The 22,155-nt window shown below is 38.8% G+C and overlaps 1 pseudogene; it reads left to right on the top strand.

Annotated features, from left to right (window-relative positions):
* Positions 1–657: 657 nt before the first annotated feature.
* LOC126011805 (tRNA (adenine(37)-N6)-methyltransferase-like) overlaps positions 658–22,155 on the top strand; it is a 63,822-nt pseudogene continuing 42,324 nt past the window's right edge.

Raw genomic sequence — 22,155 nt, forward strand, 5'->3', positions numbered from 1 at the left:
ATTTCCAGTTGCGGAACAATCTAGCTACTGCTCCTGGGAACTTCCAGCTCTGCCAGCCATTCTCCTGAGTATCTTATTTGTCCCAAGATGGTTAAGGTCCTTCCCACACCACACTACAGTGAGCAACATGCCCAAGGGGTTGCCTTCCAGGAAACTGTTTCTACCAGGGATAGTTCAGTTCTTGCACTGTGGCTACATAAGATGGTAAGTGTTACCAAGAAAAACTGAAGGGTGCTAGGAGATCATATATTACCAAATCCTCTCAGAGGTTTTTCAAGAAATTGACTTCTGAGGTAAGATCTGTGAGATAAAACATGGGTTGGAGAGCTAGTCTAATAGGATAGACTCTGGCCTTGCATTATATGAATCCAAATTCAATCTCACACTCTGGGTCCTGAGACCCAGAAGCTCTGGTCTTTGCAAACCTTAACCCCATATGGTCTCTGCAAATACTGGAAAACTGGACCCACATGTTTTCTCTCTTGGCTGCTACCAATGGTTTTCTGCTGTTCTGGCTTACAAGGCTCATTTTTCAGGCAGAACAGATAGGTTTGAGCTGAAGCAAGAATTCACTTTGCTAGCAGTAGAGGCACTTCAAAAAGCAGCTCCCCCAGGTGGCATATGAGAGGGGACAAGTGCAAGTTCAAAGCAGGAGGTATGAGGCAGCTAGCAGTGGATGATGTTTCAGTAGCAGTTGCTGCTGATTTCTTGCTGCCTCCATCCACTGCCATGCCCCTCCTCGCACACAGGGTTTTGACGTCAGTGAGCCATGGAGAGCTTCTGTCAGTCTGAGGAGTCCTTGAGGACAGCAGGAGACCTGTTCATCTCTCCAAGCCCTAAGAATTTTGTTACACCTAAAGCCAAGCCAGGCTTGAGAGCACATAAAAATTTCTACATCACAGCAAATTTAGTAATGTAGCAACTAATGTCTGTTGAGAATAAGCTGCACAACACAGGACCCCAAGGACTCTAGGGGACCTTTGGTGCCTTCAGTGAGTCGGTGTTGCTCCAGAGAAAGTGCAAATAGAACAACCATCTTTGTCTTGCATCTTATTTTCTGTGCCTGGACTGAAATCGTCTAGTAGTAGGTCTTTGTGGAGCACCTTCCAAAGGCCCACTAGAAGCACAGATCAGGGCAATCCTAGCGAGGAAGAACCTTGGCAATGGTGTGCATCTTGTATGCATTCTGGTGCTCACAGACAGTGCAAATGGGAGCCAGGAGGGCATGGTCCACTCAAGAAAACCCTAATTTTGCAGTGAACATGCACATAAGGGACCAGGAATAGTCAATCCCATCTGCAAGGAGGGAGGGGGGCATTGATGATGGGAATGTTGCACTGGTGAAGAGGGGTATTCTGTTTATGACTGAAACCCAACTACAATCATGTTTGTAATCATGGTGTTTAAATAAAGAATTTATATTTTAAAAAAATCCCATCTACAGTTTGTTTTCTGCCCTTGGTAACCATTTGCAATACCTAATTTAAAGGAACCACTTACTTTTACTGTTTGAGGGTTAGGGGAGTTGTAATGTACCTTCTCCAGTTAACTGAGTTAACTGAAACCTGGTTCTAATGTTATGTGTTACCTTTAGCCTCCTACCTCTGCTTCCATTTTTTTTATTCTTTTTATTTATTTATTTTTGTTTTGATTTAGGCCATACCTAGCACAGAAACATGGTTGAGTCCAGGTACAGAAATTAAACATTATTGGTTGGTTATTTCTGGGGGAAGAAATTTTTAAAAATAATAACTAAAATGATGAAAAAGAGCAACAACTGAAGATAATGCATGATCATCTGAGGGCATCCTAACTACAGGAAATGGTTGCTTTCCTGAGGGCTAACGAAACCTGAGTGGGACTGGAATGATTGAAATTTGGGGAAAAGAAAAAGTTCTCCTGGTACTAATGTCTGAGCTAAGGGAAGGTGCTATGAAGTTGAGGTTCAGATCTCTGGCAAGGTGTCAGCATCTCTAAGGATCAGACAACAGTGAGGAAAATTGGTTGCAAATGCTGTCACTGCCTAAGAACAGTGAGACTGATGTAGTGCCAACAAGAATAGTCAGTAAACTAATAGGAAGAAAAGGCAGGTAGGAAATGTTGCTAGATTGGTGCTCATGGAATTAGGAAGCAAAAGGAACAAACACTTTTTTATAATTCTTATACCATGAATTCTGTGATATTGCCCTTCTTTAGCTAAATCTAGCTGGGAATGACTGGCAAAGCAAATTGGATTACAGAGTCCCACCCCCCACACATCAGAGTTGAGCAGAAGCATGGTATTGTAGCTAAAAGTTAAGAGGTCAGCTCCTGGCATAGTCACTATTGTTGTTTAAATATAAAATATAGAGTCCTAGTGTGGTGGGAGGTGAGGCCTTTCTTAGCTTGGCCTGGCACCTGTAGCCCCTTTGCCCAGCGGGTCTGTAGGTTTCAGGGTGATGGCAGAGAAATTCACAAAGCAGACAGATGAAGTTTCAGGAGAAATCCAGCTTTATTTCAAGGTCCTAACACCATTTGCATTTCTTCACATGGCTTCTAAGCTAATCAACCTCTTTTCTGCTGCTCTCCATCTATCTTAGTTGCATATGCTCTCTGCCTCTTACCCCTCCCCCCAGCTAGCCCTATTATATTCTTTTCCAACAACAGCCCCTCCCAAGTATGGGTCGGTCTGACCATCTAGGTAAGATTAGCATATGGCATTGGGCAAGGGGTATGTGAGCAAATACCAGTCTGTGTCTTATTAGCTGTCTATCATATCTGGAGGAATTATTGAGAAGCTGTGTCTCCCAACACATCCATCACAGGCCTCCTTGAGTAGCTGTCTTCTACCATTACTGTGCAATAGAGCCCTCACCTATGATTTCACCTTGCATCACCTTTTCTTTCTGGGAGTTACCTACAAAGAGTTTGTACCTACAAAAAGTTTGTTCCAAGACTTGTTAAGAAGACTGAAGAAACTGGACATTTCTCTTCTGGAGGAGCCATGACCAGTGGTGCTCATCTCATGAACAAGGAGACCTTGAATATCTCCTTTCTCACTCAGACTTTGCCACAGGCCAGTTTTCATTACAAGTGAAGAATGGCTCAAAAACTACATTTAAAAGACAAAGAGCCAAAATATCCATAGAATACTGGACTAAAATTAAAATGATCATTGACTTTTTTCATACCTGCCCAAGAAAGTTACTTAGTAATGAAGAAGATTTTTTCTAAAACCTTATCTTTGTACAGCAGGCCCTGAATAGCTAGAGGACCATATTTCTAGAACATTTAATAAGAGAGTAAGATGGAGGATCCAAACTTTATATACTGTTGAGTAAATGCAGTGATTTCTTGAGCTCTTATACCCAGCATTATTACCCTGAATGATCTACCTTAGAATCACCTACAGGGAGGTGACAAGTGGCTTATCAGACATCTAATTACAGGGTCAGCTTCATCTTGCAAGAGTGGCAGTATCCATGAGCTGTAACAGACCAATTGCTGTCTGAAAAATGTGTCATGAGGAGATTATAAGTGGAGACAGGATAATATCAACGAGTTCAAGAAAACATAAATGTGAGAGTTTCCAGAAGAAGTCAAAATAGAGAATTTTTAAACAGTCTCTATGACTTGCCATCACTTACTTGGTAAAGATGGACCAACAACATACAACTAAGAATGTTCTTTCAAGTTTTTAGATTGATTGTGCTCCACCATCAAAACCACCTTTGAAATTTCCTCTACTTCAGAATTGATTCATTTGAGTTGTTCTTCCTTTTATAATTGGTGACCTGGAAGTGATATCTCTGAAGAATGAAAGGAATGCCCAAAAAATGATCTTGAAACATCATTTCTGAACCAGTATTAAACAGTTACAAATAGTGGAATGTGTCTTGGGAGAGTTGCTGCTTCTTGAAAAACACATGTTTTCCCCCACCCCTTACACACACATACACACACACACACACACACACACACACACACACACACACACACACACACCTTGAGAGTCAAATGCTGAGGTGAACTTACCGTGAAGCATTTTAAGCTTTAGCCTCTCTCATGCATAATTTTTTTCCAAAGTTAATAAAAGTTGTGAAAACATTGATAGAATCAACCATTACAACTCCAGAACTGTCTTTCTTCACCTCACCATCATTACTCCTTCTCTCCCTCTTCTTTCTTCTTGAGCCCTTCCTATCCTAGCTTTATGGATAATCTAAATTATTGCCACCTTCTCATAGCCAGAAGACTGTTGATGCAGATAACCAAACCTAAGATTCGATGTTCACTCTGAAAGGTCCATTATTCAAGAGACAAGTTGATCATGTGTGTGTGTGTGTGTGTGTGTGTGTGTGTGTGTGTGTGTGTGTGTGTGTAAGGTGATTGTGCAGAAAGAAAAAAAATTGTTCAGTAGTTAGAAATTCATCTTACTCTTAGATTGGAGCCAGGGGGTTATATAGGATATTTTGGGAAAGTACGTTAGCAAAATTTGGGAACAGGAGCAGGGGAAATCCTGTTTTGAGTCAGTTTGGGTTAGTTTCCATGGTTAATGAATCCAAGAATCTGATAGCTTTCCCTTGTAAAACTTTGAGATGATACTGTAGATCATCAACCATTTGTGCCATAAACTTCAAAATAATTTTCCAGGAGACCCAATGTTTTCTACCTTACACCCATTCATAACTAAACCAGTTTTACTGTTAAGCACACAATGTATACAAAATGTATGTTTAATGTGTATTTAACTGGACTAAGAGACAGGGCAATCATCAAGGCAAAATGAGAGGTTATAACAAATGCTTATGTGAAAGGTAGATGGAGTTTTAAAGCATATTTTCTCACAAGCAGGTTCAACATGATTCTTATAGAGATAGGATCCAAAAGAGTTCTTTCCAGCCTTTCAGGTTACAAAAATTTCTCAGAGGCAGGATTATTTGAACTGGATTTATAAAAAGACACAAAAAGGATGTCATGTAGAAGTTACTGAGAAGCATTCCAGGTGTCTGGAATGAGTGACAGGCACAGAGGATCATTCTTTGTGCTATGGACAAGCTGGGCTCTGCATGTGAGGATACCTGGAGGGATGGGTCAAGTAATGAAAGCTTCTGGCAAACAGTTATCATCCTCAACTCTATAGGAAGCAATAGTACAGTTAACACTTGTCTGGTAAACCTCAGTTTCCTCTGTAGTGAATTTGGGACAAGTCAGAGTAGCTGCCTATGTTCAGGGTTGTACGCCTAAATCAGGGACCAGAGATTACTAAATTGAACCATGAGGATGTGTCTGAGGCTGGGGCTGGGATAGTTGATTCACATATAAAAGGATTCCTTGAATGACTGCTTAGAAAATGACTGTAGCCCATGTGGAAATTGTGAGAAAGGTTAGGAATCACGAGTGATGGGAACCTCAGCTGTGCCAGTCTCCCTTGTTGGGAGGAGTGGGAGAGCATGCATAGAATCAGAAGATTTGATGGATGGAGGTCAAATGTGATATATCAACAATGCTGAAGAAAGAAATGGCTGCCTTCAAAAACTGTGCTGCCTGGATCTCTTGGTCTTGTGTTATTGAGGAGAGGTAGAAATCAAATTTGGGTTTCCTTGACTTTCCTTCTTTCAACATGAACAAATTGAAGTGCTATCCTAAACCCCAAAGATGGGGAGAACTTGGAGGTTCCTAAAGGTTACATCATGTTCTAGTGGATATCAAATGGCAGTTTGTAACCAGAGGCAAACAACAGACATTCCAGATGCAGTGAATGCCTCAGTGTGTCTATGGGATCCAGAAGAAAGGTGGGAGTTATGTTTCTAGGAAGTTTTGTTTCAGCAAACTGCAGCCAGATGTTCCCAACCTGGGGGACCGTCACAGTACACTGGAGCATGAAATCAGAATTTGAAGGTAGGTGGAGTTAGGCCTGGGGAGTCTCAGCCAGAGGTTCTGTGGAATCTCAGCCCTAGAAAGCCCAAGTCTGCAAATAACAAAACAGATGTAAATGAGGGAAGATGCACACTGGAAGATCTTGTGCAAAGACATCCCACAACCTCAGTTCATCTCAGACACTCTGTTAATCTTGTTTTTATCAAATAATCCCTCAGTCTTTCCCTACTTCCTTTGTGTGTTCTTCAGCAGGTTTGGTTTGATCTAACCACCTCCTGACCCTCTGTCCTTTCTACTCCCTTCCTCTTCTGCCTCTTCCTGGGACAGATTTTACCATCCTGCTCCATGAAATCCCCAAAGACTGGAGTGGCCTCAGGTTTTCTAACCATACAGTATATTCTGGTGAACTGAGATCATCTCCAGAGGAAGACTGTGAGGTGACAAGGCAAGGCTGAATTCTACAGAGTTTTTCTCACAAAGGAAAGATGCTCAGTAAATTAGAACTCAGTGAACACGATCAGAGGCTGCCATTTACAGAGAGAATTTTCATCTCAACTGTTTCCTCCCCTTTTATTCTCTGAAATCCTAGCTTTACTTTGAAAGCCTTTGTAATAGATTCAGTCAGGTTTACCCAAATTATGTAAGACATCATCCTTTATTTTGAGTCAACTGGTTCAGGACTTTAATTACTTCAGCAAAAACACAATAGAACCAGGATTAGTATTTGATAGAATAACTGGGGACTGTAATTTTACCACCAAGTATCCATCACAGAGATCTGATTCCTAATTCAGAATTTTCTGGCCCAACATTCACTGCTCAGTCTGACTTCTCTGCAGAACCCAACTACAAACATGTTTGTAGTCATGGTGCTAAAATAAAGATAAAAAAAATTTAAAAAAATATTTTATTTTATTGTGGAATTTAAGTGGAAAGGTCACTTGATCTTTGGAAGTCCTTGGCTTTCTTATCTGGAAATAGAAATTCATCATAGTACTTAGGATTTAAAAAAATTAAATGAGGTAATTAGGTAAATAACTGATTAGTTAGCTCTTAATGCAGTTCATTTAGCAGTGACTGCCATGATTTCCTTATTAAAATATATAATCATGTATAACTGTATAAATTTACAATTGTATAAAATGTATAATCATTAAAATACTACAATGAATAGGAAGCTTGCCTTGCTTGTGGCCAACCACAATCTGATGCCCAACACTGCATGAAGGCCTCTGAGCACCACAGAGAGTGATATTCTTCAACACAGGGCCAGGAGTAAACACTAAGCACAGCTTGGTATGGTCCCAAAGCAAACAAAAATGTAAGGAAATCTATTATTTTCTCACAGACCACTAGTAATAAAGAAAGAACGAGTCAAAAACAAGCAAAGGAATCTCCATATCGCTTTCCATAAAGGTTGAACTAGATGGCATTCCCACCAACAGTGGATAAGAGTTTCTTTCTCTCCACATCCCCGCCAACACTTTACATCCCCGCCAACACTTTATTCTCATTCTTTGTGATGTGTGCCAATCTCTGGGGTGTGAGATGGTACCTCATAGTTGTTTTGATTTGCATCTCCCTGATGATTAGTGATGTGGAACATTTTTTTCATGTGTCTTTTGGCTATTTGTATTTCTTCTTTGTCAAAGTGTCAGTCCATTTTTTCTCCCCATTTTTTGATGGGATTAGATGTTTCTTCTTGTAAAGTTCTGTCAGTGCCTTGTATATTTTGGAGATTAGCCCCTTATCTGATGGGTATTGGATGAATAGTTTCTCCCACTCAGTGGGTGGCTCTTGTATCCTGGGCACTTTTTCCTTTGAGGAGCAGAAGCTTCTCAGTTTAATATATTTCCATCTGTTAATCTCTGCTTTCACTTGTTTGGAGAGTGCAGTTTCCTCCTTGAAGATGCCTGTAGTCTCAATGTCCTGGAGTGTTTTGCCTATGTGTTGCTCTATATATCTTATGGTTTCGGGTCTGATATCGAGGTCTTTAATCCATTTGGATTTTACCTTCGTACATGAGGTTAACTGGGGGTCTAAGTTCAATTTTTTGCAAGTGGCTAGCCAGTTATGCCAACACCACTTGTTGAAGAGGATTTCTTGCTCCTTTATCAAAAATTAGGTGATTGTATGTCTGGGGAACATTCTCAGAGAATTCAAGCCTATTCTACTGATCTGAGGTTCTGTCTTTATTCCAATACCATGCTGTTTTGATAACTATCACTTTTTAGTAAAGTTTAAAGTTGGGGAATGTAATTCCTCCCATATTCTTTTTCCCAATGATCGCTTTAGCTATTCTAGTGTGTTTATTGTTCCAAATGAATTTCAAAAGTACCTGATCCACTTCTTTGAAGAAGAATATCTTTAGAGGGTATCTTTAGAGGGATCGCATTAAATCTGTAAATGCTTTGGGGAGTATTGCCATTTTAATTATGTTAATCCTGCCAATCCATGAGCAGGGTATGTGTTTCCACTTCTGTGTGTCCTCTCTTATTTCTTGGAACAGAGTTTTATAGTTTTCTTTGTATAGGTCCTTCACATTTTTAGTCAAGTTGATTCCAAGATATTTGAGTTTGTGTGGCAGTATTGTGAATGGGGTTGTTTTCTTAATGCCCATTTCTTCCAAGTTGAGCTCCCATATGATCCAGCTATACCACTCCTAGGAATATACTGTAGGAACACAAAAATACAATACAAAAATTCCTTCCTTACACCTATATTCATTGCAGCACTATTTACCATAGCAAGACTCTGGAAAGAACCAAGATACCCTTCAACAGACAAATGGCTAAAGAAACACAATGGAATATTATGCATCTGTCAGGAGAGATGAAGTCATAAAATTTTCCTATACATGGATGTACATGGAATCTATTATGCTGAGTTAAATAAGTGAGAGAGAGAAAAATGCAGAATGGTCTCACTTATCTATGGGTTTTAAGAAAAATGAAAGATATTCTTGCAATAATAATTTTCAGACACAAAAGAGAGAAGGGCTGGAAGTTACAGCTCACCTCATGAAGCTCACCACAAACAAGGATGAGTTTAGTTAGAGAAATAACTACATTTTGAATTATCCTAATAATGAAAATGTATGAAGGAAATAGAAAGCCTGTCTAGAGTACAGGCGGGTGTTGGGTGGGGAGCAGGGAGACTTGGGACATTGGCGATGGGAATGTTGCACTGGTGATGGGTGGTGTTCTTTACATGTCTGAAACCAAAACAACACAATCATGTATGTAATCAAGATGTTTAAATGAAAAATATATTAAAAAAAGAAAGGAAAAGAAAGAAAGAAGAAAGAAAGAAGAAAGAAAGAAAGAAAGAAAGAAAGAAAGAAAGAAAGAAAGAAAGAAAGAAAGAAAGAAAGAAAGAAAGAAAGAAGAAAGAAAGAAAGAGAAAGAAAGAGAAAGAAAGAAAGAAAGAAAGAAAACATACAGATATGAGGAAGGTATTTTTTATTATATTTTTGTGTTCCTAGGGTATATCCCTAGGAGTGGTATAGCTGGATCTGTGGTATATATACACAATGGAATATTATGCAGCCAGACAGGACAGATGAAGTCATAAAATTTTCCTGTATATGGTTGTACATGGAATCTATTTGCTGAGTGAAATAAACCAGAGGAAGAGAGATAGACACAAAATAGTCTCACTCATTTATGGGCTTTAAGAAAAACAGAAGACATTTTTGCAATAATTCTCAGTGACAAAAGAGAGGAAGCTCACCAGAAAAAGTGATGAGCGCAGTTAGAGAAATAACTACATTGAGAACTATCATAGCAATGTGAATGAATGAGGGAAGTAGAAAAAAAAACAAGCAAAGGTAAAAGGGGTGGAAGATGAAATAAGAAAGGAAGAAAAATTGAAAATAAAAAAAGAAGAAAAATAAATTGGTTCAATACTTTCTTATTGGTGACCTCAAATGCTTGACATTCAGATATTTCCTCACCTTCAACTTTTGAGAGTTGATAGAGTTCTGATCATAAGTGAGAATTGATTTATCTTCTCTAGTGGCCCCTCACCATGAAACTATGCCTGTATTTTACTGCAGAAATATGATGATGAAATTTTACTTCAGATCCTGGTGGAGACTCACATCAGGTAGTGTCACTAATCATTACATTCTCTGAGTGGAAAACATTCTGAATTTGGCTGGTTTGAACGGATTTGGGGGAAGGAATTATGGATCTGTTTTTCATGCATCTTTTATAAAGTCATTCATTCTTAATATGCTTACTTCCTTGCCTATGAATAAAACAGATCTTTTAGTGTATTTTTAGGGTTAAAGATGATAATGTATGTGAGAAACTCAGCACCCTCTAGCTAGACCCAGTATTAGCTTCAAATATCTGCTGCTTTTTATCACATTCTGTGGGCTCTCCACCACAAGCTCATGTGTTTAGTATTTATGTTTACTGGTCCCTAAGCTTTACCTGCCTAAATTGAGCATTGAGAAGAATCCAAGAGTTATATTTTTGTTTGCTTCACACACACACACACACACACACACACACACACACACACACACACACACACACACACACACACACACACACACCACAGAAATCTGACATAATTACTGCACAAGTCAATTCTGCCATAACAAGCTATGCCTAGGCTTGTTTTGTCTTGTTTCATACAGCTTTAATGACTTCCTCAGTGTAAAACATACCATTTTAAATTAAAAACTTACAAATGCAGAGGCAAGTATGCTGACAAGATAGGGGCATCCTCTGCTAGCAGTGACAGCATTGGAGCACATTGTCATGTCAGGGACAATATTAAGAGTTCCTTCCTGGTGTTATGAGTGTAGCAATGAGCCAACAATTGTTGGTCCTGGGGCTGCAATACTTAAGAATAGATCAAATTTACCCAGTATCTGCTCAAAAAGTCACTTCAGTTTTTATTGCTCTGTAATAGGGACAATGGGAAAATGGATAAGAATGACAATTCTATGACAATTCTCTGATCTCATACTTTGAGAATCACATTCTTCTTTCCAGGAGAGGGATAGGAGCAGGACTTTGAAATGGATATATGAAAGGATAGAAAGTAATAAAAATGACAAGAATTATTTCTTTTAGCACTAAAAGCTGGGACTTCTAGAAAGAACCCACAAGGAGTGCAAAAATAAAAAACTACTTTAGCTTCTTTAGAACATGACGTCAGGCTCTGGTGCTAAGAACTTCCCCAAGACAAACAAGAATATCTCATCTCAAACTAAAGAAAAGTCTGAAAAAGAATAAGGTAAATTTTGAGCATCTGTGAGTGCTGGCTTTCCTTACAAGTTATACTTAGGTGGTGTAGTTCTTAAATTCTTGACTTCTCTTGCTTTCCTGTTTATCCAAAAGAGTTTTATTTATTTTGGTATCATAGTTTAGGTAACATGGTTATAATATTGTTGAGATTAATGTTTTGATGTGCAAAGTTAGCATACCTGGTTACCATTCCCAAAGTACTCTCTACTAATGTCTCTATATCATTTCTAGTTCACCCAGTTCTTCCTCTTATTTCACTCTGCCACTACTGCTTGATGATCCAAGTTTAAAATTTTTTTATTTTATTGGTTTGGGTGGTCATACCCAGAAGTACTATAGGATTATTCCTGGATCTAAACTCAGGAGTTACTACTGGTAGACTTGGAAAACCATATGAGATGCCAGGCATTGAAGTTGGGTTTGGCTATGTGCAAGGCAAACACCCTACTAGTACTATTGATCTGGCTCTGATGATTCAAGTTTTGCATCAAAGCCAAAGACCAGATTAAAGGTCAAAGATACTATCTCAAGTGCTAAGATTCCTAATTCTGGCCTGGTGGTGAATGCAGAGATGAACTTACCTGAGCTGGTAAATAAAGAGCTGTTGAATAAGACTTGTAGCACTGATGTTAGAATGGTATTCTCAATCACTGATCCCAAGGTCCCAAAGTTAGCTGATTCTGCTGTAACACTGGAATGGTTTTGTAATACAAATTTAGAATTAGTTTCCTTAAAAACAATTTTTTTGGTACAAACCCAATGGTGTTCAGCTTATTCCTGGTTATGCACTCAGAAATTACTCCTGGTAGGCTCTAGGGACCATGTGGGCATGTGGGATGCTGGGGATTGGCCTAAATGTTCTTAAAATTCTTGATGCAGTGATATTACATGCTAAAAGAAATTGTGTTTAGCATTTTTGTTTCTTTCTTTCTTATTTAGAGAGTAATAATTACAATGATATTTTAATCATTAAATACTTGTATTTTTTTGTACAGTAGAAAGATACCAACATGGAACTAGCAGAAGGTAGATGCACAGTAGATGCTATTGCTTTTCCTTTCCCTATTATTTCAGCGCAAAGAATTTCAGATGTTTAAGGGTATGCTTTATCTACAGTTGCTGCTCATTTTCTTTTTTGAGCTCAGTTTATTCAGGTCACATTGAAATACTCTGAAACAGAAAACATGAAGCCTGGCCTCACATTCAGGATGTTACTCTTACTCCCCTCATTACTCTGCCTCCCTCTTGGGCACTCTTCATTGATTTTTAGTGTTCCTCCTAGATGCTGGCATTGTTGACTGATGATGGCTCTTCTCTGAGTCCCTCTCCCAAGTATTTCCCTTGCTCAAGGACTCCTCTCAGAAAGATCAGTAACTATCCCAAAGGGCAGTCCACATCCAAATGACTGCTTGTGTTGGAGGTTCAGAATGATGACCCTTAATTTCAGGTGATTCAGAAAGACAATTGATATTTGAGCTTTTTGTGATATGGACTGAAAATACTCATATAACTTGACAGCACAACTCCTCCTGCTGCTTAATTTAGCTTCCTTTACTGCCTCCCTGATGCTATCCCAAGATCCCGCTGAAGCAATCCACCTACACCTAAGCCTTTTACCTCAGGTAACACGAGAGAATTAAAAAAACCACAATTTTAAAACTCACAGAAATGAGTTCTTCTAGAAAATTATGCTTTATGATAGCTAATGGTGAAGTGAACACGCATTACTTTTATCAGTAAGACCATCCTCTCTCCCTAATTTTTGTACCTACCTTCAGTATTTCAACTGGTGATCTAGAGGACCCCCCCCCCCCAGTTCATTTTGCCATGGAACTGAGCACATTCTCTACCCCCTCTCCCCTCTGTCTCTATGTAGGTAAGTGATCCAGGCCTGATCAGTCAGGACACTGAATTTTTTTGACCAGTGTTTGGTTGAGCTATGGCACATCAGCCTGAGCTGGCTGAATCAGAATATGCTTCAGTCATTAAAATAAGTCAGTCTTCTTTGCCATTGAGTGTTTAGTTAGCTGGATAAAAGAAAATTTCATAGACAGGCAGGATAAAAGTTTGGAGATACTTGATTATGCTATTTGATTATGGCAGTCAGCTGTTCCTCAACACAGATCAACAATAAAGCTTTATTTGAGAAGTTAATGCATTTGCTTGCTTAAGTGCATTTGAATGGAGTTACTCTTCTTTGAGCTCAAAATAGTGCTGCCATATACAGAAGGTTTATTCTTCAATTTTTCTCATTAATAAATAGTAACTGTGTTTTACATGAAGCAATGAGCATATTGAATTAGATTATTTTTTCTAGGGGTTGGAGATATAGCACTAGCGGTAGGGCATTTGCCTTGCTCATGGCTGACCCAGAATGAACCTGGGTTCAATTCCCGGCATCCCATATGGCCTCCTGAGCCTGCCAGGAATGATTTCTGGGTGCAGAGCCAGGAGTAACCCCTGAGCACCACTGGGTATGACCCCCCAAAAAAAACAAACAAAAAGATTATTTTTCTAAAATGTTTTCTTCCTTGTTTTTTAAACAGAGCTTAAAGCACAGTGGTCATTATCATCCTCTCTGGCATTTAACACTATTGCTCATAGGAGAGGCTATGTTAGATCATTCACAAAGACTTTTAAATAGACTGGGTGGAGAGGACTTCTTAAGTTTTTTATGTCTAATTATTTTATTTTTGTGTCTAAAATCCTTCCTCATAATACCATTTTGTTATTCTCTACCAAATTTCTGTGCTTTTGATGAGTACTTCTAATACAAGGACTCCTTAGAAGCTACTTATGATGGTTATAACTCTGATCTATAGTTACTTGATTGTAATGTGAATGTACATACGAGCAAATGTCTGACAAGTTCTTCAGTGACTCAGGTTCATAAGTTTTTGATTTACTTTTTGATAACATTATCCTGTTGTTACATTTTTTGATTTTTATATTTGTGATGGGATATATTTCAATTGGGCAATGTATGGGCTTATAGACCTACATATTGGCAAGATGTGCTATTTATTTGAACAACCATAAAACTTGATTGGTGTTAGGGAATCAATTGGAATAGGAATATTATTATTATTATTATTATTATTATTATTATTATTATTATTATTATTATTATTTTGGGTTTTGGGCCACACTTGGTGATGCTCAGGGGTTACTCCTGGCTATGCACTCAGAAATCGCTCCTGGCTTGGGGGACTATATGGGATGCAGGTTGATGGAACCGGGATTCATCTTAGGCTAGCATGGGCAAGGCAAACACCTTACTGCTTGCGCCACTGATCTGGCCCCCAACTGGAATATTATTTTATTGAAAGTAATTTTGTTGGATAAACTGATAATATATGAACTTGTGATTATTTTTGTCAAAAAAATTCAAATAAGGGGCCAGAGAGAGTGCAGCAGGTAGGGCATTGCACTATAGCAGATCTGGGTTTATTCACCTACCTACCTCATATGGTTTCTTAAGTCTGCCAGGAATATCCCTGAATGCAGAGCCAGGAGTAATCTCTAAGCACCCTGGGTGTGTCCCAAAAACAAACAAACAAACAAAAAATAAACCAAAATCAAATAAAATTGAGAGTTCCTAGATTCGTATATATGCTTGTTAATTTCTAAAAACCCAAGCTGACTTTTAGAACAGTGACTACTCCATTCTATTTGTATTTTGTTCTAACGAAAATGACCTTTTTAATACCAATACTAATACTTCTACTAAATGACCTTCCTGAATAATCTACATGTGAATATTTCGAGTGAGCAAATTGTTCTTAGTATTAGACTGATATTGGGTTTGCATAATGAATTTGACTTGGAACATCTAGAATAATAAAACACTAACTGCTTTATGCAGTAGTGTTATGAGTCTAGGAAACTGAGGAAGGAAAAGGAGTTGGGGCTGGAGCAATAATAGAGCCTATGAGGTACTTTGTTCAACTTGGCTTCAATCCCTAGCATCCCATATGATATCTTGATCCTTACTAGGGATGATCCCTAAATAGAGAGCGGTAGTAAGCCCTGAGAACAACCAGTTTGACCCAATCTATAGCAACCCCTGCTACAAGAAAAAGGAAAGAAAAAAAAAGCTAGATAGGGGAGGGTGAAACTTGATTATATAGTCCCATTTCTCTTAAATGCAAAAGTAAATATAGAAGGAAGGTGCTAGTTCCCAAAAAGGAAAAAAATCTGACAACCTAAATAGTCAAACATCTTCAATTAGTGTGAAAATAGCATGGATTATTGTTGCACAAAGAGAATTGCTTTTGCCAATCATTTGTTTCTCTTTATCACTTCGAAAAGTGTTTATTTTGACACATTTTATTTATTCTTTCATTTTTTTGTTCGTACTGTATCAGAAATATGGCCCCATCTGGAGACAGAGCTCTACTTGATGCTTTTCCTAGTCCTTCCAATCAGGAGTTACTACAGCTGTCAAGGGAGCCCTGGAAAAATGTCAATTAGCTATAAAAGTTCCACAAACAAGCATTATGTCTTCCTCTTATGAGTCCCTTGGTGAAGCTCAAAATTGAGCAATAATGTCCACAGTTAAAAATGGCTGTTGGGGGCCCCAGCACTCTCTTTTCCTGTTAATAATTGCTCTGTTCTGGCACCAGCATTGCTATATATGGTAGAGTCCAAGCCCTGGAAAAATGTACATTTTATAAATAACTACAGTTCCCATCACCCTTATGGAGCAAGGAAGTGGCAAGTCAGTCCCTCTGTGCCACAGGGTACGTCCTATAAGGTCAAGTTAGTTTTTGAAGACTAGAGTTTTCTGTAGGAGCAACCCTCTAGTATTTTGGTTTCTCTCCCAGAGCTCTCAGGGCAATCCCTTGCACTTCTTGTTCTCATCTGAAAATCACATCAGGGTCACTCTGGCTTCAAAGGGGAATCCCAGAGCAATTTGCCTCCTCTTCACAATCATTCAGGACCCAATACTTACACGAGCTTTATTTACAGGCCTGCTCTTGTGAATGGGCTAAAGAGGCAAAAAGCTTTCTGCAAGTGAGAGCAAGCCTGTAGAGACAATAATAGATTGGGTCTATCTTGACAGCAAATGTCAGTGAACCTTAATTACAGAGCAGGCAGCTAGCACCACAGATGGGCAATTTGATTTTGAAAGCTATACTGTTTTTTGATATTATCTTGCTCATTGAGGTTTTGCATCCCCTCACCATCAAACTGTGTGCCTGAGGCTAGTTAGTTATTTACTTTCCTCACCCATATAAAGAAAAAAGGAACCAACTGAGTCCTTCCATGAGAGCCCAACTGAAAGTTCTGAGGAAATAACACATTTAACAGAACAGGAGAAGAATGATTCAGCTATAATTTGCACAGAACCAGTTTTTCTAGATAGGATGTATATGTAGACCTTGGTTTCAATTCTTTCTTGTTCTGCAAAAGCTTGACCTTCAGAAGTCATCTAACTTCTGTGAGCCTCAGGCTTCCCATCTACAAAGCTAAAATAATAAAATTGATCTCAGAGTATGACCATGAAGATTAAATGAGATAATGCATGTCAAGTGGCTGGCACTTGATTAATGGCATTTCAACAAATGTTGGTACAGTGAATAATCAATGTAACATGTTGGTTGAAGGACAGGAGAATTTTATATCATCAGATTGTTATCCGGTCTGTTCAGTCTCCTTCATCATCTCCCTTTTCAAAAAAAATTTTTTTTGGTGATTTCTAAATGTTTTCTGTTCTGTTCTTGACCAAAGGGTAGGATTAAAATAGAATCTCTTCTTGTTCCCCATGATGCTTTGCATCAGGAGCATATGATTATTTTTTATTACATGGATGTAGAGAAAGGTTATTAGTGAACAATGATATGTACAAATATAAAAGTGGAGTGTGATTCTCTCATCTCCATGGCATAATGGCCCAGGTGACCTGAAACATTTACATGGACAACTTCAAGTATTTTTTAAAGGCTTGGCCTCAATGGAGGGAATTCCAAAGATCTGGAAAGCCTCAGTGATTCAATACTTCGTAAGAAGAGAAGGATTTAGGAATAGATCCTTGAATCACCCCAGTGGGGCCATTAAGTAGACTTTAATACTTTTGCTGTGTATTGAGAGTTTTCCTTAGAGATAAAACAGCTCAACAGTCAAACTGTTCTGACTCATCAAGGAAAGACTCTGCTGGGGCTTTGGGGAGATACCTAGAAACAAGCTTTCTGGATGTTTTAGCAAAAGCTGAACATACATTCATTTGATATCTAAAGCCAAAGGACTTCCTGCTCCATTCCAGAAAGAATAGTTATGTTTGCCTCTGCCCATAGGCAGCAGTGGTTTCTTCTCCAAGGTAGGAATCCCATCCAGTATATCCATCATTCTCAGTAATGGAGCAATCATGCCAGTCTTTGTTGGCTGTGCTCTCTTTCAATTAGACAGAAACTTGGGGCTCCCAAGAGCTGAGCTAGAAGTGAACTTTCTTTCTTGCTGGACTTGAGCTCACTGTTTGAAAGAGATGTCTTATGGAGCCTTGGGGGTAAATGGTTTGCAAAAAGAAAAAAAAAAAAAACAGCAAAAGTAAAATGGAAAAGAGATGTGAGCCATGAGGTGTAAATAGTAGTTTAGAAAAATAATTGCTTTTTGCACTGGAAAGGATTGTAGATAATCAATTAACTTAATCTCTCACCTAATATCCTCGTCTCCCTTTTTCATACTTTGCATCAAATCAGTTAGAAAGTAATATTCCAAATTGGCACATAGTAGGTAGAGCACTTGCCTTGCACTCTGTTGACCCAGTTTTAATCTTTAGCACTCCATATGGTTCCCTAAGTACTGCCATAAGTGAAACTCAATTCAGAGACTGAAGTAAGCCCTCAGTTTATCTGGGTGTGGCCCAAAAAGCAAGTATGCAAACAAACAAACCTATTCAGAGTAGAGCTGAGTTTAGGCATTTCTGTTCCAAGGCTCCATTGGCTTCTGCCTGTAGTTTACTATCACTACCTCTGACACCCTTCCACAGTCTCTCTCTTTATGAAAGTTAACTCATTTGAATAACCAAATTAATCACTTTAAAACTTAAATCAAACCATATCATTCACTGATATTATTGAGCCATATTATTTCTCTGATTCAAAAATCCCAGAGCAGTGTCTCTTCTGACTATACTGGGAATTCTTTCTCCTAAAGCAGAGATACTAAATCTGCCTGCAAAGCCCCATACAAACTAACCCCCCCCCCCCCAATGCCCATTCCTAGGTCAATCTCATGCTTTGAAATGTGCTCCTTTGTGGTCGGGGCTATAGTCACTCTGGTTTCCCAGTGGTTTCTCAAGTGAACTAGGAAGACTTTACCTCAGGGTTTTTGTGCTCCTAGTTTCCTGTGCCCCAAATACTTGAAGAAATCCTTCTCCTCAAATCTTTGTTTAAATATTGGCTTCTATTACATTTGTTGCTCTTCATTCCACTTCTGTATTTCATTTTTTCTGTACAACACTTATTACTTTCTCAGACATTTTTGTACTGTTTGTTTTGAAGTCAAATAGTTTTATGAGGGAGGATGAGAGAGAGAAAGAGAGAGAGAGAGAGAGAGTAGCACAAAATGAACAAAATGTGTACTCCAAAGAATGACATGGTCATCCCCATGTTGTACTAACTGTAAAGGTTATTTTTTGCCCCAAATTAGGATTTAGTGTCTTTATATGCTTTTTATTATAATTAATGTTTTTATTTGTTTTACATTACCTCTGATTAGAATATAAGCACTCTGAAGGTCCATTTATCTCATTCTTTGATAGGAGTTTAAATAATATTTTCTGAGCTTTTTATAAGCATCAGGATCTAGAAAATATAAACAATTGTCCAGTGAAAAATAAAAGAAAGTATAGTATATAAACTAATGGAAAACTCTTAGCTATAAAAGATAAAATCTTGCCTATTGCTTCAGCGTGGGACAAACAAGAAGGCATTACTTGAAGCAAGGTCAGTCTGAGGAAGAAGGAAAATGCTGGATGATATAATTCATATCTGAGTATAGAGAAACAAAGAAAGGGAATCAAGAAACAATATGAGTATAAAGAGAACAATGAAAACAAATCTTTGGATAATAAACTGAAGTTCTTTTTTTTTTTTTTTTAATATAATTTTTATTTTGATCATAGTGGCTTACATATTGTTGACAATAATATTTTAGGTACATATTTACATAAAATCAGGGGGGATTCCCATCCCCAAATTGTCCTCCCTACACCCCCGTTTCTGTCTTACCTCCCATTTCCTCTTCCCTCACCCCCAGGGCGGCTAGAATATGTGGTCCCCTCTGTCTCTAACCAACTACTTAGTAGTCTTGCATCAGTTTGGTCTTGATGCCTCCCTTATTTCCCCCTCTAAGTAGGGGCAGGGGTAGCTAGTTCAAGTTGCGTGGTTTTGCCTGAAAAAGAGAAAATAAATAAACCGGGGTAAGAGTTTAATACCCCGAAAATGGGCAGAATCCTTCTAGAGGTTCTCATCATCGATTTGGGAAATGAAGGAGAAAAAGAAGTTGAAACACTCCACCAGTACCAAAAGAAGTGTCAAATATCCAGTGAGGACTCCAGCTATAACGGTAAGCACCACAAAAAAAACAGATAAAAAACAAACCAAAACAAACTAAAAACAAACACAAACAAACAAAAAACACGCCGTGGTCTTGAAATAAGAAACATGGCGTAGCACATAACGAAAGAAAGAAAGGAAGAGAAAGAAAAGAAAAAAAAAAAAAGAATAATTGGGGCCAACAATTTCAATAATCACATCCAAACTGAGGAATCGACCAAAATAGCTAGGTAAATAAAAATAATAATAACAATAATAAATGAAGGTAAGATATATATATATATATATATACATAACCAAGGTTTTGTGTTTTTTGTATTTTTTTTTTCCCTCCTGCCCTGGCACAGTAAATATTGGGGTCATTCGAAAAGGAATTCACTTGCCCTATAAGATATGGGGTTTCTCCGTCCTTGGAGTATACTGTCATGGAATCAGCTCTAGTCTTTGCTCAGGATCATTACTCTCCAGGTTGTGGGTTTTTTTTTTTTTTTTTGGTGTGTGGAAGGCTTCTGCTCTGTCCAGTGTGATACCGTCAGAGCTCTGTGTTTAGCAGTCCCAGTATCTGTACATATCCTGAGGTGGGACTTATGGTGAAGTCAGTCTTTGTGAATCTAGAGGTTCTGTTACCTCAGTGCCATTTTAATCCATCTTCTGTGGTTGGTGATCTTGGTCTTTGCGCTGAACCTAGGAAGGCATCTAGGATAGCGTCTTTCTTTGTTCTTCCAGAAGCCCCTTTCCGTTACAATTGTCTCTGCCGGACCTTTGGGACTGGGAATCATGCTTATTGTGCAGGTCTTAGTTCAAACCCTAGACTAGGGCTTTTTTATTGGTCCCAAGATGTATACAGTCTGGTCGTGGTTCTAGTATCCAGTCATCTGTAAATCACGATCTTGGCTTTTGGACCTACCAAAGGGTGCCGCGTCTTCTGGTTTTGTCTTGTCGTTAGCTGGTGAGGTAGGCTAAACTGCTCTAAGGTCAAGTTGTTCACATTTTCCTCATTGTCGAGATATCATGTTAGAGCTGGCCCTTGTTGTTGACCCTGCAGTAATAAGGCTGTCCCAGATGGAGATTGTTTCTTACAGCTGTTGTGAGGAGCTGTGCCGTTTCTACGTCTGGGATCCAGGGTTCAAGGCTGGTTGAATGGTATCTAATCACCTGAGGTCTAAGTTGATTCCACTTGACATATTTTCAAGGTAGGAGATAACCCTGTATTGTAAACAACTATGAGTTCCTATCTCTAGTAGATAAGAGCTCTTTTTTTTTTTAAATATGTAAGATTTCCCCTTTATTTAGTGTGCCTTTGCAGGGGGAAGTGGTGCTCCATTATATGTCGGAGTATTTGGGGTGGACAGAGTGGGTAACAGAGATAGGTCACATACCCAAAGACGATTAAAAAAAAAAAAAAAAGGAAATAAAAGTGTATGTGCCCACAAATGTATATGTAAGGCAAACATTTAAATAAATAAGTTAATTAAAAAAAAATAAAAAAAATAAAATGAGTTAGCGAAGTTTTTAAAGGACCAACGTGGTGCAAAAGACTACTTTGCATTTGGGAGAGAACAGGTAAAGAGTTGGTGTATTACAGGTCTTATGCCTATGTTGGAAGTACAGTTTTCCCATTGTCTTTTGGATTTTTCTTGTGGTGTGTGGGTTCCCAGGCATCTTCCAATCACACCCCCTGCCCCCCTTCAGATTGGTAAAAATTTGCAGCTGGGAGGTCTTGGAAGAGTTCTTGCATTGGGGATACTATTGGACCTAAGTCCGGTTTCAAGAAACAGTCCATGTTAGGGGGAGTTGGTAGGGAGGGTCTCACAGCATGTGTCCACAGGGGAGTTGGCTGTCTTTTCTTGCAGGAGACGATGTGTGGGTTCGGTTGGGTGTCCCCTCGCCTGGGTGCTGGGTACTGGTTCATTGGGTAGGAGGTCGATCTTGATGCCTAAAAGATTAAGGACTGAGGGTGGAGAGTTTTAATATGGTGGGAGATCTGGATGGGATTGAGGGGTGAAGGGATAGTTGGATTTCCGGGGGGGAGAAAGGGGAAGGTATATGGGAGGGGTATGAAGGAAGAGAAAAGAGAAAATACCGTAGAAAGGGAGAAGAGAAAGGGAAAAAAGTAAAGAGAAGAGTAGAAGAGAAAAAGAAAAGAGAAGAGAAAAAAAATAGAGAGAAGAAAGGAGAGAATAGCAAGGGAATGCTGGTTTGGTTGAATGTGTTCGATGACTAGAGCCTGTAGTTTAGGTCTGTACATCGCAGGTACTGCTTTGGTGGTCTGACTGGTCACGTGCTTCGATTCCTAAAAGAAGGTTTAACCTAGAGATAAAGTGTATGTTAAAGAGTTTTCTCGTGGCCGTCTCATAGTGCAAGCAAGGTATGGTATCTCGTGTGGTATCCCGAATTGCCATCTTAGTTTGTCCGCCCTTTGTATCTAAGGGCGCCTGTGGAAAGAAAAGCTGAGAGGTTATTTTTAAAATATA

This window comes from Suncus etruscus, chromosome 6 (assembly GCF_024139225.1).
Source record: "Suncus etruscus isolate mSunEtr1 chromosome 6, mSunEtr1.pri.cur, whole genome shotgun sequence".
NCBI lineage: Eukaryota > Metazoa > Chordata > Mammalia > Eulipotyphla > Soricidae > Suncus > Suncus etruscus.